We start from the raw sequence: 15,741 nt of genomic DNA on the forward strand, positions 1-15,741 counted from the left end.
GAAGAGGCTTACAACAAATTAAAAACAGAACTGATATCAGCCCCTGGACTGAGATTACCAGATTCCAATAAAGATTCCACATTCATTGTAGTAATGAGGGAGGGTTCTACTCTGCAGTGATAACACAGGAGCATGGCGATAAAAGGAGACCCATAGGTTACCATTCAACTGCAGAAGGGCCAGTAGTCACCAGACTGCAAGGTGCATAGCACCTTGGATTGTGCTGCCTGGGCTGTAACTGTTAGTGAGCCAATAATAATGACAGAAAATATAATCCTCCACACCAAACACACCTTGGTGGAAATGCTGAACATGGGAAAGCTAAGGTCTGTCTCAAACATGAGAAGGGCTAAATGGGAAGCTGTCCTCCTACCTCCAAGCAAATCCGTAATAAGAATAAGGGACACAGGAAATAACCCAGCAGAAGGGATTTTAGATACTGGAGAGACACACAATTGTGGGGATGTAGATATGGACGTAGAAGAAGGTAGGATAAAGGATGTACCCTTAACAACTGCTGAGGAGACCCTTTTTGTAGATGGTTCACTCAAGTATGTGGAAGGATCATCCCGGGCAGGGTGGACAGTAGTAAATGACAAACTAGAAACAGTAAGGTCAGAAAGAATTGACGGAGGTCTATCCGCGCAAATGGCAGAACTAATGGCATTCACACAGGCAATAGTGTTATCCGAAGGCAAAACGGTAAACATATATACAGATAGTCGGTACACATTCGGGGTAATACACGACTATATGACAGCATGGGGTAGAAAGGAGTTCATAACAACAGGAGGAACTCCTATTAAACACCAACAAAGAATTAAGGCATTGTTAAAAGCTAGTGAGAAACCCAAGAAGCCGCAGTAATAAAAATTAAAGCGCACCAGAAAGAACCAGGTAGAGGTAGCCCAGACTGGTTAAATTTCAAAGGGAATCAAGCCACAGATGAAGCAGCACAGTTAGCCTTAGAACAGGAGACAGTTGGCGAGCTGCCAAGAGCAGTAATGGAACAGACAAGAGACGAAATAGATATTCGGGACTTACATGAGGATACTCGAAAGAGGAAAAGGGGAAGTGAGAAGCACAGGGAACGATCAAAGGGACTGATACCGTCTGGAGACGAGAAGATAAAGTAATGGCACCAGAGTGCATACAAAACACTCTATTGGAACTACACCATGGACTCTCACATGTGGGAAGAGAGGCCATGATAACTAGTATAGAAAAGGAATGGTGGTGGAAAGGAATGGGAAGAGACACAGCCCGGCACTGTCACCGATGCATGACGTGCGCACAACACAATCCTAAAAATTAAGATGGGGCACCAGCCCTGACCAAAGGGACCCTGGGAACATCTGCAAATGGATTTTACAGGGCCAGTACCACAATCCCATGGCAAAACTTGTTGTCTGGTTATTATAGACCAGTTCACCAGGTGGGTAGAAGCATTTCCTATTACAAATTGTACTGGCTAGAATATTGGCAGAAGAGGTAATCCCTAGATGGGGAGTACCCCTACAAATTGGTTCGGACCAAGGGATGCACTTCACCAGAAAGCTGGTAAAAACAGTGTGCTAATTGATGGGGATAAAACAAAAATTCCACATCCCTTACCACCCACAGAGTTCTGGAATGGTGGAGTATATGAATAGAACACTTAAGAATGCACTGCTAAAGCCATACAAACATTGGGAAAAATGTGGACAGAAATATTGCTCACTATATTAATGAGGCTAAGAGCTGCCACAAATTGGACAACCAGATTCACCCCTTATGAACTGATGACAGGACAAGCAATGCAATTACCAGAAAACATCACAACAGGTGGGACCAGTGTAGGTCCACTAAAAGATAAAATCAGAAGTTATGTTTTGGAACTAAGTGCCCAACTAAAAGGGATGTGCAAATTAGTAAAAGTTAATCGGGAAGAAAGAGATGCACAGAGAGAGCTTGAAATGTTCCCTGATGTCCCAACAGCGGGAAGTTGCGTCCTAGTAAAAACATTACTTGATAAACCAAGGTTTGCACCAAAATGGAATGGGCCATATGAAGTTATAATTAGTGGAGACACCTGTACCTGTCTAGACAGAAGAGGGAAAGGTATATGGAAACAGCTGAAATTACACAAAGAAACGCATGGATGAATTAAAGTGACCCAAAACAGGTGAAGACTGCAAGCAAGAGTAACTGACGAGTTCAGATTGACAATATAACTTTTGAAAATTGTATAACTTAAAATAATAAGATAGATACTTGCCTGTTGTGGACATGTATGAGATCGTGTATGTAACTATATTACTTTGCATTGTCGCAACTGTAAACTTGACTGGGCTAGAGGATAACCTATTTTACAAGGCTCATATACATTTACATGGGAATCAGACTGTATGTTACCCGTTAGCCCAATCTGTAGAAGCCCTATTCGTGGCCACCCTTGGGTGGACCCCCCATGACTTATATAGAGTAGATACATCAGTTGCATCCTGTAAGGGACAAATTGGCAAATATAAAAGGGGTATAAAGGGAAGCTGTGTGGAACTTGTAAATCTCATAGATCCTGTGTGCTGGGGGCTCCAAGGGGTGGGAGGAAGAGCGTGCACGGATAATGCCAGCTATCCACTTTGTTTTACGGGGCAGAGATGGGGATGTGCGTATGCCTTGGTCCCCAGGAATGATTCCTGTGTACAAACGCAGTGTGTCCATCAGCACTTTGGGTAAATAGGGGTCAGTTTGCTTGCACCTGTGACGAGCAGAAATGCCTGAATGTAACCACGGGAAGGATACATTCACCGCGGGCAGCTCATTTATGGACTGTGTAATGGGACTCATGTCAGCTCAGCTGAATGGACATACCCATTTGATACTTACCAGGTGGTGGAATCAAATGGGGAGTTAAGTAAAGTGAGCAATTGGCGGTATACTCAAGCTAATAATCGGGATGCTAAACGCTACTGGGCTAAGAAGGGATTTGTATTCCACTTCATTGGTACCTATACGACAACAACAGCAACCTTTCCGATCCTTTTTGCAGTAGGAGTAGGAACAATAGGACCACTCACTGTTCCATGCCCTCAGAAGAGGCATATCTGGAGAAAGATAGTAACCCGGGCTATCAGCAAAGAATTCTGCGCTGATTGGGAAACCCCGGGCACAATGGAATCATCACTGGGATACTTCCTTGGAGCCCTATCTCTGGGCTCGGGGGTGGTGGGTGGGGGGGGTGGGGGGGGGGGGGGGGTGGCGGTGGTGGTGGCAGGGGCAACAAGAGTAATTAGTGCAAAAAATAGGAATCACATTTTCTGTGGACTAACAGTCCTGGGAAACAGCACATCAAAAGCATTAGAGGCTGTCAACCAAGAAATTGCTGAACTGAGATTATATGCTCATAGAAAAGAGAAACACCTTTGATCACAAGCCAGTTTCTGCACATAATATCCTAGACGCCCTATGGGAAAAGGAGATGTTGGATCCAGACGGATGTTTCTCTGAGCAGACTGTCAAAGTTATTTGGGAGAATGCCTCATCACCAGAGCTTTCAAACAAGCAGCAAAACATAACTTGATGGTAGTGAGAATGGCCCAGCCCATTAGATCCTTTCTACATGCCCCAAGTCTCACTTCATCTGTACATTGTCCTCATGGTGGTTGTGGTGTGGAGATGACTGTTGTCCACCCCCTTGTGGAATGTGCTTTTGCAAAGTAGGTCTGGAGAGAGATGTAGTAGTTTTTCTCAGGAGGTCATCTTGAGCCCTTCTGCGATACAAGACTCTGTGCTCAAAGGGCTGCTCTCAGGCACACACACCAAGACAAACATCAGCTGCATTTTTAAGATCATGAACTCTGAGAATGATGTTCTTTGGTCTACCTGAAATTCCTTGGTCTTGCAATGCAAAATGTTGTCCATGACTAAGTATTGTAGACTGGTGCATTCCAAAGAGGAACACACTGAGCTTGGGGCAGTTGCTGCAGATATACAATGGAAAAAGGCCACTATCTTTCAGTCACAGTGTATCAAGGAGCTGGAAATTGTACAGAACTCCTCAGGCTGTATGTCTAACATTGAATACATGCAGTAAGTTTTACATGTATCACAATTGTATTGAAATACCTCAGAATGCAGCATGATTAATGTAGAAAATTTGGATATCATTGCAGTTTCTGTGATGGCCATTTTGAAATGTTTTGCAATGTTCTTTTAGATATTTTATGAATAAAATATCCTTTCACTGCATGTGGTGATTGTCATTTTAAGACCACATTAACATGCATTGTGAATGCAGCTCTTCCCCATCACAGTCATCTTCACCCTTCTCTATTATTGCTATCCCTCACTTACCCCAGGAGCATGGGATTCTTGACTTGACTCTATAACGTAATGGATCTGAAGAAAGATTTTAGTAAGTAACACATCTTCTGGCATTATGATAACCTGCAATGCCTTGAGGGTCATGATGTGGAGATGCCAGCGTTGGACTGGGGTAAACACAGTAAGAAGTCTCACAACACCAGGTTAAAGTCCAACAGGTTTATTTGACAGTAAACACCACAAGCTTTCAGAACACGCTGTTCCTTCTTCAGGTGAGTGGAGAGTTCTGATCACAAACAGGTCATAAAAAGGCACACACAGTTTACAGAATGCTGATTGGAAGGTGAGTCTTTACAACTAATCTGTTATTCAAGTCTTAAAGGTGCAGACAATGTGCATGGCGATAGCGTTCAGCATTTGTTAAAGAGATGTGTATTGTCTCCAGACAGGACAGTAAGTGAGATGTTGCAAATTCAGGCAAGTCATGGAGGTTACAGATAGTGTGACATGAATCCAAGATCCCAGTTGAAGCCATCCTCGTGTGTGCGGAACTTGGCTATCAGTTTCTGCTCAGCGACTCTGTACTGTTGCGTGTCGTGAAGGCCACCTTGGAGAACGTTTACCTGAAGATCAGAGGCCAAGTGCCCATGACGGCTGAAGTGTTCACAAACAGGAAGGGAATCCCACCATCAGACTCACCATGGACTATTCTCTGGAATCGGTTGCATTTTTGAACGCATGCATCTCCATCAAGGATGGTCCCCTCAGTACCTCACTCTACTACAAGCCCACAGATAACCTCATGATGCTCCACTTCTCCAGCTTCCACCCCAAACTTGTTAAAGAAGGCATCCCCTATGAACAAGCCCTCCGTATACACAGGATCTGCTCAGATGAGGAGGATCGCAACAGACACTTCCAGACACTGAAAGATGCCCTCATAAGAACAGGATATGGCGCTCGACTCATCAATCAACAGTTCCGACGCGCCACAGTGAAAAACTGCATCGACCTCCTCAGAAGACAAACATGAGACAGAGTACCCTTCGTAGTCCTGTACTTCCCCGGAGCGGAGAAGTTACAACATCTTCTCCGGTGTCTTCAACATGTCATTGATGAAGACGAACATCTCGCCAGGGCCATCCCCACACCCCCACTTCAGTCTTGCCTGATGATTGTCGAGCGATGTTCATTCATCCATTGTCGTAGCGTCTGCATGGTCTCCCTCATGTACCATGCTTCGGAACATCCTTTCCTGCAGCGTATTAGGTAGACAACATTGGCCAAGTTGCAAGAGTATGTGCTGTGTATCTGGCGGATAGCACTTTCATGTGAGATGATGGCACCCATGTTGATGATCCAGTATGTCTTGCAGAGGTTGCTGTGGTAGGGTTGTGTGGTGTTGTGGTCGCTGTTCTCCTGAAGGCTGGGTAGTTTGTATGGACAATGCTCTGTTTGAGATTGTGTGGTTGTTTGAAGGCAAGAAGTGGGGGTGTGGGGATGGCCCTGGCGGAACTGTCGATCTATGAGTCGAGCGCCATATCCTGTTCTTATGAGGGCATCTTTCAGCATCTGGAAGTGTCTGTTGTGATCCTCCTCATCTGAGCAGATCCTGTGTATATGGAGAGCTTGTTCATAGGGGATGCCTTCTTTAACGTGTTTGGGGTGGAAGCCGGAGAAGTGGAGCATCATGAGGTTATCTGTGGGCTTGTAGTAGAGTGAGGTACTGAGGTGACCATCCCTGATGGAGATGCGTGCATTCAAGAATGCAACCGATTCCGGAGAATAGTCCATGGTGAGTCTGATGGTGGGATTCTCTTCCTGTCGGTGGACACTTCAGCGATCACGGGCATTTGGCCTCTGATCTTCAGGTAAACGTTCTCCAAGGTTGCCTTCACGACGCGCAACAGTGCAGAGTCGCTGAGCAGAAACTGATAGCCAAGTTCTGCACACATGAGGATGGCCTCAACCGGGATCTTGGGTTCATGTCACACATCTGTAACCTCCATGACCTGCGTGAACTTGCAACATCTCACTTACTGTCCTGTCTGGAGACAATACACATCTCTTTAACAAATGCTGAACGCGATCGCCACTCACATTGTCTGCATCTTTAAGACTTGAATAGCAGATTAGTTGTAAAGACTCACCTTCTAATCAGTATTCTGTAAACTGTGTGTGCCTTTATATGCCCTGTTTCTGAACAGAACTCTCCACTTACCTGAAGAAGTAACAGCGTGTTCCAAAAGCTTGTGGTGTTTACTGTCAAATAAACCTGTTGGACTTTAACCTGGTGTTGTGAGACTACTTAATGCCTTGGTAGACAATCTACATTTTCATTGCTCTTTCAGGTGCCAGGCTCACAATTGAAATCGCAACAGGGTTTTGACAGAAATGGTAACAGGATCAACAGGGAGACTGGAAGCAGAATCACCGGTGGATTTGACAGCAGGTGAGGATCCAGATGTAGAGTGATAACCAGAATGTGACATGGGTCACAGCAATACCAGTTTTGCCTTTATTACAAAACCTATTTTGATCATATAAACTACAGATTTTTCTGATCTTCGATATTCAAAGGAAGGAAACTTTATTCACAGCCTAGAACTGTTCTTTGCATGGTCTGCCCAAAGTGGAGAAAGTCTTTTCACCAATCTTACTCTTTGTATTAGTCAGCATTTGATGAAGAGTCAGAGATAACAGGAGGCTGGTAAATACATTGTGTCATGCTTAATCACTGATACTGGGGAGGGGAAAGCATTAGTACATAAAATGGAATGTGTCCTCACTCCATTTGATTGCTGACAAACAATTCAAAATCAGTTACTGCAGAAACTTTAATCAGTTTTGGACTTCTATGCTTTTTTTGAGTTACTATTACCAAATGTCAAAGAATCAAAATAAAAAGCACACCATTAAGTAAAGCTTTGCAAAGGAAATTAGAAATAAATGACAGTAATCTCTAAAGGGCACATTTTGTCAAGGAGTGATGCAGCATGAAACATCTCGCTGATCTTTCTCACGCTACTTCCTCCTCATATACCTTCTAGTCGCATTCCCAGAAGATCAAATGTGTCAACATGCCCACACCTCACAAAACATCAGCTCCTCAGAGAATGTACATCACTCTTGCCAAATGTTACAACCACAACTGCATCTTCTACCCAAAGGGTGTAGGTAGTTGGGGAAGCACAGCACAAATGGAGGCAGTGCATGAATAGGGCAAATAGCCATCCTGCTTTCGATCTCAACTGCAAATTCAAATGACTCAGATATAACAGGGTTTTTTCAAAAAATCTTGTTTGATCCTTGCTTTCAAATCCCTCACAATCTCACCCCATCTTAGTTCTGCAACCACTCTCAGCCCTAGAATGCAACTAGGTTTCTTCAACTCTGTTGCTTTGCGCATTCCTAATTTTAATAGTGTTGGCAGCCTTGCTTTCAGCTGTTTCAATCCTACACTCTAGAATTTCTCCCTAAAACATTCCACTTATTTATTCCTCCCTCCTGCCTTATATTCCTTAAAACTTACCTTCTCGAGCAAACTTTTAGTGACCTGTCCTTTATGATTTGTGTCAAACCTTGTTTGGAAATGCCTTGGGAAATGTTAATATGTTAAAGGACACAACACAAGTACAATTATCTTGTATCCAGGATTATCTATCTTGTGGTGACTGGCTGGCAGTAGTATTATACTTGAAGGCTTCTCTGAGTTGGATGACACATCCAGAGAAGCTATTATTTATTTATTTATTAGTCACAAGTAGGCTTATATTAACACTGCAATGAAGTTACTGTGAAAATCCCCTAGTCGCCACACTTCGGTACCTGTTTGGGTACACTGAAGGAGAATTTAACATGGCCAATGCATCTAACTTATACATCTTTGGAGTGTGGGAGGAAACTGGAACAGTTGGAGGAAACCCATGCAGCATGGGAAGAATGTGCAAACTCCACATAGAAGCCTGAGGCTGGAATTGAACCCAGAACCCAGGTCCCTGGCACTGTGAGGCAGCAGTGCGAACCACTGTGCCACAATCACTGGATGGTATGATCTGTGAATATAATAAACTATGCCATGAAAAGGGGTATAAAAGATTGAAGACATCAGAAACCTGTACTGCAATCAAAGGGAGAATACCCTGCTAATTTTCAGAAGAAGATCTCAAATGGAGAGCTAACTGATCATTGGAAGAAGGATCTACAGCCATAGGTTTTGGCTGCTTCTGGTGATTGTATGACCACAGTTAATGGTATTTTGAGCTGCAGTTTTCATAGCTGGTGGGATTGATTACGGCATCTTGTCAGGAACTGCGGTAAACAGAGGGGAACCGGTGGATGTGGTGTTTTTAGATTTGCAGAAGGCGCTTGATAAGGTGCCTCACAAAAGGTTGCTGCAGAAGGTTAGGGTGCACAGAGTTGGGGGTAAGGCGTTAGCATAGACTGAGGATTGGTTGTCTAATAGGCCAGGATGGGCCAGGAAATGGCAAATGGAATTTAATGTTGGCAAGTGTGAGGTGGTCCACTTTGGTAGGAAGAATGGTAGGAAGGACTATTACTTACGTGGCGAAAAACTGCAGCAGGCGACGGTGCAGAGGGACCTCGGGGTCCTTGTGCATGAGTCGCAAAAACCCAGCTTGCAGATGCAGCAGGTGGTCAGGAAGGCGAATGGGATGCTGGCCTTCATAGCGAGGGGGATTGAATATAAAAGTAGGGAGGTCTTGCTGCAGCTGTATAGGGCATTGGTGAGGCCGCAGCTGGAGTACTGTGTGCAGTTTTGGGCGCCGCACCTGCGCAAGGATATTTTGGCCCTGGAGGGAGTGCAGAGGAGGTTTACTAGGCTGATACCGGAGTTGAGGGGATTGAGCTATGAGGAGAGGCTGAATAAACTAGGCTTGTACTCGTTAGAGTTTAGAAGAATGAGGGGAGATCTCATTGAGACGTATAAGATGATGAATGGGATGGATAGGATAGAGGTGGAGAGACTCTTCCCGCTCAAAAAAGACAGTAGGACTAGGGGGCACAGCCTCAAGATAAAGGGGAGGCGGTTTAGAACGGAGTTGAGGAGGAACTTCTTCACTCAAAGGGTGGTGAATCTCTGGAATTCTCTGCCCGTTGAAGTGGTGGAGGCTGCCTCGCTAAATATTTTTAAGAAGCGGGTTGATGGGTTCTTGATAAGAGAGGGGATTAAGGGTTATGGGGAGAGGGCGGGAAAGTGGAACTGAGCCACAACAGATCAGCCATGATCTTATTGAATGGCGGGGCAGGCTCGAAGGGCTAGATGGCCTACTCCTGCTCCTATTTCTTATGTTCTTATGTTCTTATGTTCTTAATAGGAAGCAGAGAGTTGGAATCAATAGGTGCTATTCTGGTTGGCAGTTGGTGACTAGTGGAGTGCCACAGGTACAGGTGCTAGGGCCTCAACTGTTTACCATTTATGTAGGCGGTCTGGAGGAGGGGCTGAGTGAAGGGTAACAAAATTTGCTGATGACACGAAGATGAGTGGAAAAGCAAATTGTGTGGAAGGCACGGAAGGCTGAGTGAGTGGGCGAGGACCTGGCAGATGGAGTATAATGTTGGCAAGTGTGAGGTTATCCACTTCAGTAGAAATAACAGTAGGAGGGATTATTATTTAAAGGGCAAAAAGCTGCAGCATGCTACGGTGCAGAGGGACCTGGGGGTCCTTGTGAACAAATCGCACAACCCCAGTCTGCAGGTGCAACAGGTGATCAAGAAGGCAAATGCTGGCCTTTATAGCGAGGGAGATAGAATATAAAAGTAGGGAGGTCTTGCTGCAACTGTACAGGGCACTGGTGAGGCCACAACTGGAGTACTGTGCGCAGTTTTGGTCACTGCATTTGTGAAAGGATATATTGGCCTTGGAGGGAGTGCAGAGAAGGTTCACTAGGCTGATACCGGAGTTGAAGGGGTTAGCCTATGAAGAAAGATTGAATAGACTGGGTCTGCACTCGTTGGAGTTTAGAAGGCTGAGGGGGGATCTTATAGAGACATATAAGATAATGAAGGGGATGGATAGGGTAGAGGTAGAGAGATTTTTCCCACTTAGAAAGGATAGCAGGACTAGAGGGCACAGCCTCAAGATAAGGGGGGGGGGGGTGCAGTTTAGATCGGATTTGAGGAGAAACTTCTTCACTCAAAGGGTAGTGAATCTCTGGAATTCTCTGCCCATTGAAGTGGTGGAGACTACCTTGCTAAATATATTTAAGTCACGGGTAGATAGGTTTCTGATAGACAAGGGAATTAAGGGTTATGGGGAGAGAGCGGGAAAGTGGAACTGATCCACTTCAGATCAGCCATGATCTTATTGAATGGCGGGGCAGGCTCGAAGGGCTAGATGGCCTACTCCTGATCCTATTTCTTATGTTCTTATGTTCTCACTTGTATGCTTTTACATTGCATGAATGCTCATTAAAACTCAACTTGTGAGAAACATGCTCCCACTCCAAATCAAATGGCCATGCAGATGCCGGGGTGGGGGAAAGATCTGCTTCCAGTGGTCTTTCAGGCTGTGTTAAGGTTGCAAGGGAGGATGTGGGGATGGAATTCCTGGAATAAGGATAGCCCAAGGGCTTCATACTGACTCCCTAGCTTTGTGATGGAAGACAATCTTTGCAGGGTTATGCTGATTAATACATCTGTTCAATTTTTCCACAGAGAGAAAGGAGCACAATGGAGGCAGCAAGTAGCACTGTCTTTTTCATATCTCTGGGGAGGAGGAGAACAAAGAACAAAGAACAAAGAACAACCCAGCACGGGAAACAGGCCCTTCGGCCCAACGAGCCCGCGCCGCCGCATCCCCCTACACCTACTCTACCCTGCGTGTCTACGAATGGAACCCCTAACTTAGCCAGATTCAGGGGAGAATAGTGTCAATTTGGTAAAACCAGTCAGCCTAAGAGCACATCTTTGGGGTGTGGGAGGAAACCGGAGCGCCCGGAGGAAACCCACGCAACCACAGGGAGAATGCGCAAACTCCCACAGACACAGGCCCAAATCCATGTATCTGCACAGCTAGCAGTGCTAGTCACTGAGCTGTTGCGGCGCCCGTCTATCGGTCCAGGATCAAGCACACACACCGACACGAAGTACTAGGCCACTCCCGGAACCTCCAAGAGCAGCCCACGCACGACCCACCGTGTACATGCCCCTCGTTTGACAACGAGGTGGACCTCCACCTGCAGAATAAAAAGACAAAAACGTTAATCTTACAAGTCTGCTTTTCCAGTGTCTCCCGAGGTTCTAACCTTATTTAATAGCCTCTACCATAACCCTCCATCCTCGTTTCACTCATGTGTCTATCTAACTGAACCTTAAACGAGTCCAAAGTTCCTGCCTCCACCACCCTACTCGGTAACGCGTTCCATACCCCCACAACTCTCTGCGTAAAGAACCTTCCTCTCACTTCCAAATTATACCTCTCCCCCCTCACCCTTAAATCATGACCTCTCGTATTTGTACCCAGTCTAGGGAGCAGTCTCTCACTATTAACTCTATCTATTCCCTTCAGTATCTTATATACCTCTATCATGTCCCCCCTCAATCTCTGTCTTTCCAAGGAGAATAGTCCCAGTTTCTCCAACCTTTCCTCGTAACCCAGCCCCTCCATGCCAGGCAACATCCTGGTAAACCTCCTCTGCACCCTTTCCAGAGACTCCACGTCCTTCCGGTAGTAAGGTGACCAGAACTGGACGCAGTACTCCAAATGCGGTCTAACCAATGTTCTATACAACTGAAGCATTAGACGGCAGCTTTTATACTCTATACCCCTACCTATAAAGGCTAGCATTCCATAAGCCTTCCTAACAACCTTCTCCACTTGTGACGCAACCTTCATGGATTTGTGAACCTGCACTCCCAGGTCCCTCTGTATGTCTATACTCCTAATCTGTCTACCTTTTATCACATAGCTTCTCTCTGCATTATTCCTTCCAAAATGCATCACCTCGCATTTGTCAGAATTAAATTCCATCTGCCACCTATCTGCCCAATGCACCAACCTATCTATATCCTGTTGTATCACCTGACAATCCAGTTCAGTACCCGCCAACCCTGCCATCTTGGTGTCATCAGCAAACTTGCTGATCACACCACCTACGCTCTCTTCCAAGTCATTTATGTATACTACAAAGAGGAGAGATCCCAGTACTGAGCCCTGCAGCACACCACTGGTCACTGACCTCCAGCCTGACAAGGTCCCCTCCACAACTACCCTCTGTCTCCTATTACCCAGCCAGTTCTCAATCCACCTAGCTACCTGGCCTCGTATCCCATACGCCTTAACCTTTTCTACCAGCCTACCATGAGGGACTTTGTCAAACGCCTTACTGAAATCCATATAGATGACATCAACGGCTCTCCCATCGTCAACCGTTTTTGTCACCTCCTCAAAGAATTCCATCAGATTCGTAAGGCAAGACCTCCCTCTAACAAAGCCATGTTGCGTATCCCTAATCAGATCGCAACGCTCCAAATGCTCATACATCCTACCCCTAAGTATTTTTTCCATTAATTTCCCTACCACCGATGTCAAACTCACCGATCTATAATTTCCAGGGTTATCCCTACTACCTTTTTTGAACAGCGGTACCACATTTGCTACCCTCCAGTCCTCTGGGACCTCACTTATGTCCAAAGAAGAGACAAAGATTTGCGCCAGAGGCCCAGCAATTTCATCTTTCACCTCCCTAAGCAGCCTGGGATAAATACCATCAGGCCCCGACGTTTTATCCGTCCTTACGCTACCTAAAAGCCCTAGCACTTCCTCCCTCGTAATAGATATTTCCTGCAACTGATCCTCAGCTCCCTCCAAGAGACCTCACGATTCCAAACCCCTCTCCTTCGTGAATACCAACGCAAAGTATTCATTCAGGAGCTCCCCCATTCCCTCCGACTCAATACATAACTCTCCACTTTTGTCCCCAAGAGGACCAATTTTCCCTCTAACTACTCTCTTGCTCCTAATATAGGAATAAAATGTTTTTGGATTTTCCTTAACCCTACCAGCCAAAGCCATTTCATGCCCTCTCTTCGCCCTTCTAATTCCCCTTTTTAGCTCCCTCCTACTCTCTCTATATTCCTCCAGCGCACTCTCCGTACCCAGTCGTTTCGACCTAACATACGCCTCCCTCTTCTTCCTGACCAAGTCTTCAATACCCGCTGTAATCCACGGCTCTCTAATCCTACCTTTCCCATCCTTCCGCTTAACCGGAACATACCTCCCCTGCAACCATTTCATTTTGCCCTTAAAAGCCTCCCACTTGCCAACTGTGGACTTGCCAGCTAATAGTCCCTCCCAATCAGTGTCCTGCAGCTCCCTCCTAATCCTGCCATAGCTCGCCTTTCCCCAGTTCAGCACACTCCCGTTCGGCCGGCACTCGTCCCTTTCCATTTTTATCCTAAAGTAGACGGACATGTGGTCACTGTTAGCCACATGTTCGCCTACCTCTACCTCTCCCACCTGCCCTGGCTCATTACCCAACACTAAATCCAGTATAGCCCGGCCCAGTTCCGGAAACCAACAAAATAGAACCGTGGTCCTATTCCATTATTCCTAGCTGCAGTATTCAAACAACCGGCCTGCTTTGAATACTCTAATTTTTTCAAAGTAAACGCTTCGGGCCCCCAAGACACTCAGCCAAGAGCATCAGGGGAGCATCGAGAGGTAGGGCTGGGACAGGCGGTAGCTCGCCTCGCGGCGGACCGCCAGCTCGTTCCCAAGATCCAACTACGAGCTTTTTAACTGCAGCAGCATTAATATACGCTATTGGAGCTGGAATTACCGCCGCTGCTGGCACCAGACTTGCCCGCCAATCGGTCCTTATTGACCGTTTTAAAGTGTACTCATTCCAATTACAGAGCCTCGAAAGAGTTCTGTATTGTTATTTTTCGTCACTACCTCACAGATTTGACAGTGGGTAATTTGCGCGCCTGCTGCCTTCCTTGGATGTGGTAGCCGTTTCTCAGGCTCCCTCTCCGGAATCGAACCCTGATTCCCCGTTACCCGTCGTCACCATGGTAGACGCGGAAAGTACCATCGACAGTTGATAGGTCAGGTACCTAAAAATGCTCCGTCGCAGTCACTATGGACGCGCGATCGGCTCGACTTTATCTAGAGTCACCAAAGCCGCCGGGGAACGCCCCGGGATGGTTTTCAAGTCTGATAAATGCACGCGTCCCCATCCTGGGTCGGCGCTCGTTAGCATGTATTAGCTCTAGAATTTCCACAGTTATCCGAGTAAACGGTGCGATCGAGCAAAGGAGACAAACCTGCGGTAATGAGCCATTCGCAGTTTCACTGTACCAGCCCGTGTGTACTTAGACATGCATGGCTTAGTCTTTGAGTCAAGCATATGCTACTGGCAGGATCAACCAGGTAAATGATCCTCCCGCAGGTCCATCACAGTCAGGCAAGGCCAAAGGGAGAGCCTCATCCTGAAAAACATGGACCAGTGAGGCCCACTGAAGGTCCAGAGACAGAGGCAGAGAGACCAGTTCCATGGAAGCATTTGGTGAGATACAGGCTGTACCAAAGACATCTCTCATACTTTCATATGAGAAACAATGCTGAACATGCCTTGCTTGTCAAGGGATATGTTGGCTCATATCTGCCAAATTGTTCGAGAGAATCGCACGCTGCATGACCTGGGAGACCATCAATCACCAATGGCTCTGAAAGTAACCGGTGCACTCAACTATTGAGTAGCTTCTCCAGGGCTGGGGAGCACCACTGAATATCACAATCCTTCATTCATAAATGCTTCCAAGAGGTCACTGATATCCTATTTAGTAAGACACATAATTATGTCTAATTCTCCTTGGATGAAGCCAGCCAAACTGCCAGAACATTGGAACTTGCAGTGATCTCTGGCTTCCTGCAGGTCGGGCGCCATCTACTGCACAAATGTATTATGAAGAGCTCCCTGGCAACAGCTACTACGATTCATCAATAAAAAAAGACTTCCACTCTCTCAATGTTCAGCTGATCTGTGATCACGAAAAGCAGATTATGAGGTTTATGCAATACCTTGGCAGCTCACAGAACTCTTACATCTTGAGCTGCTTACAGATGCTACAGATCTTTGAACACCCTCAATGCATTCAGGATTGGCTCATTGACAAAGGCTACCTTCAAAAGACATGGCTGATGTGGCCTGTTCCACAGCCACTACAAACTACAATGTGATTTCTTGATTGAGCAGAGCACTGGAATGCTGGAGATGCTTTTCAGATGTCTGGACCAGTCAGACGACGCTCTCCAGTATTATTTTCAAAGGGTGTCCTCCATCAATGTGCTTAGCTGTGCTCTGCATAACCTGGCACATCAAAGAAGCAGTAAGTTGCCAGATGGAGTTGCATATCCCCTCCAGTGAGATATAACAGATATAACAGTTATACACTCAGATATAACAGGCTTTC

The 15,741-nt window shown here is 46.0% G+C and overlaps 1 pseudogene; it reads right to left on the reverse strand.

Moving 5' to 3' along the window:
- Nucleotides 1-13,731: 13,731 nt before the first annotated feature.
- Nucleotides 13,732-14,698, reverse strand: LOC145341655 (18S ribosomal RNA; annotated as a pseudogene).
- Nucleotides 14,699-15,741: the final 1,043 nt, after the last annotated feature.

Source organism: Carcharhinus amblyrhynchos, chromosome 3 (assembly GCF_965287045.1).
Source record: "Carcharhinus amblyrhynchos chromosome 3, sCarAmb.v2.hapA, whole genome shotgun sequence".
NCBI lineage: Eukaryota > Metazoa > Chordata > Chondrichthyes > Carcharhiniformes > Carcharhinidae > Carcharhinus > Carcharhinus amblyrhynchos.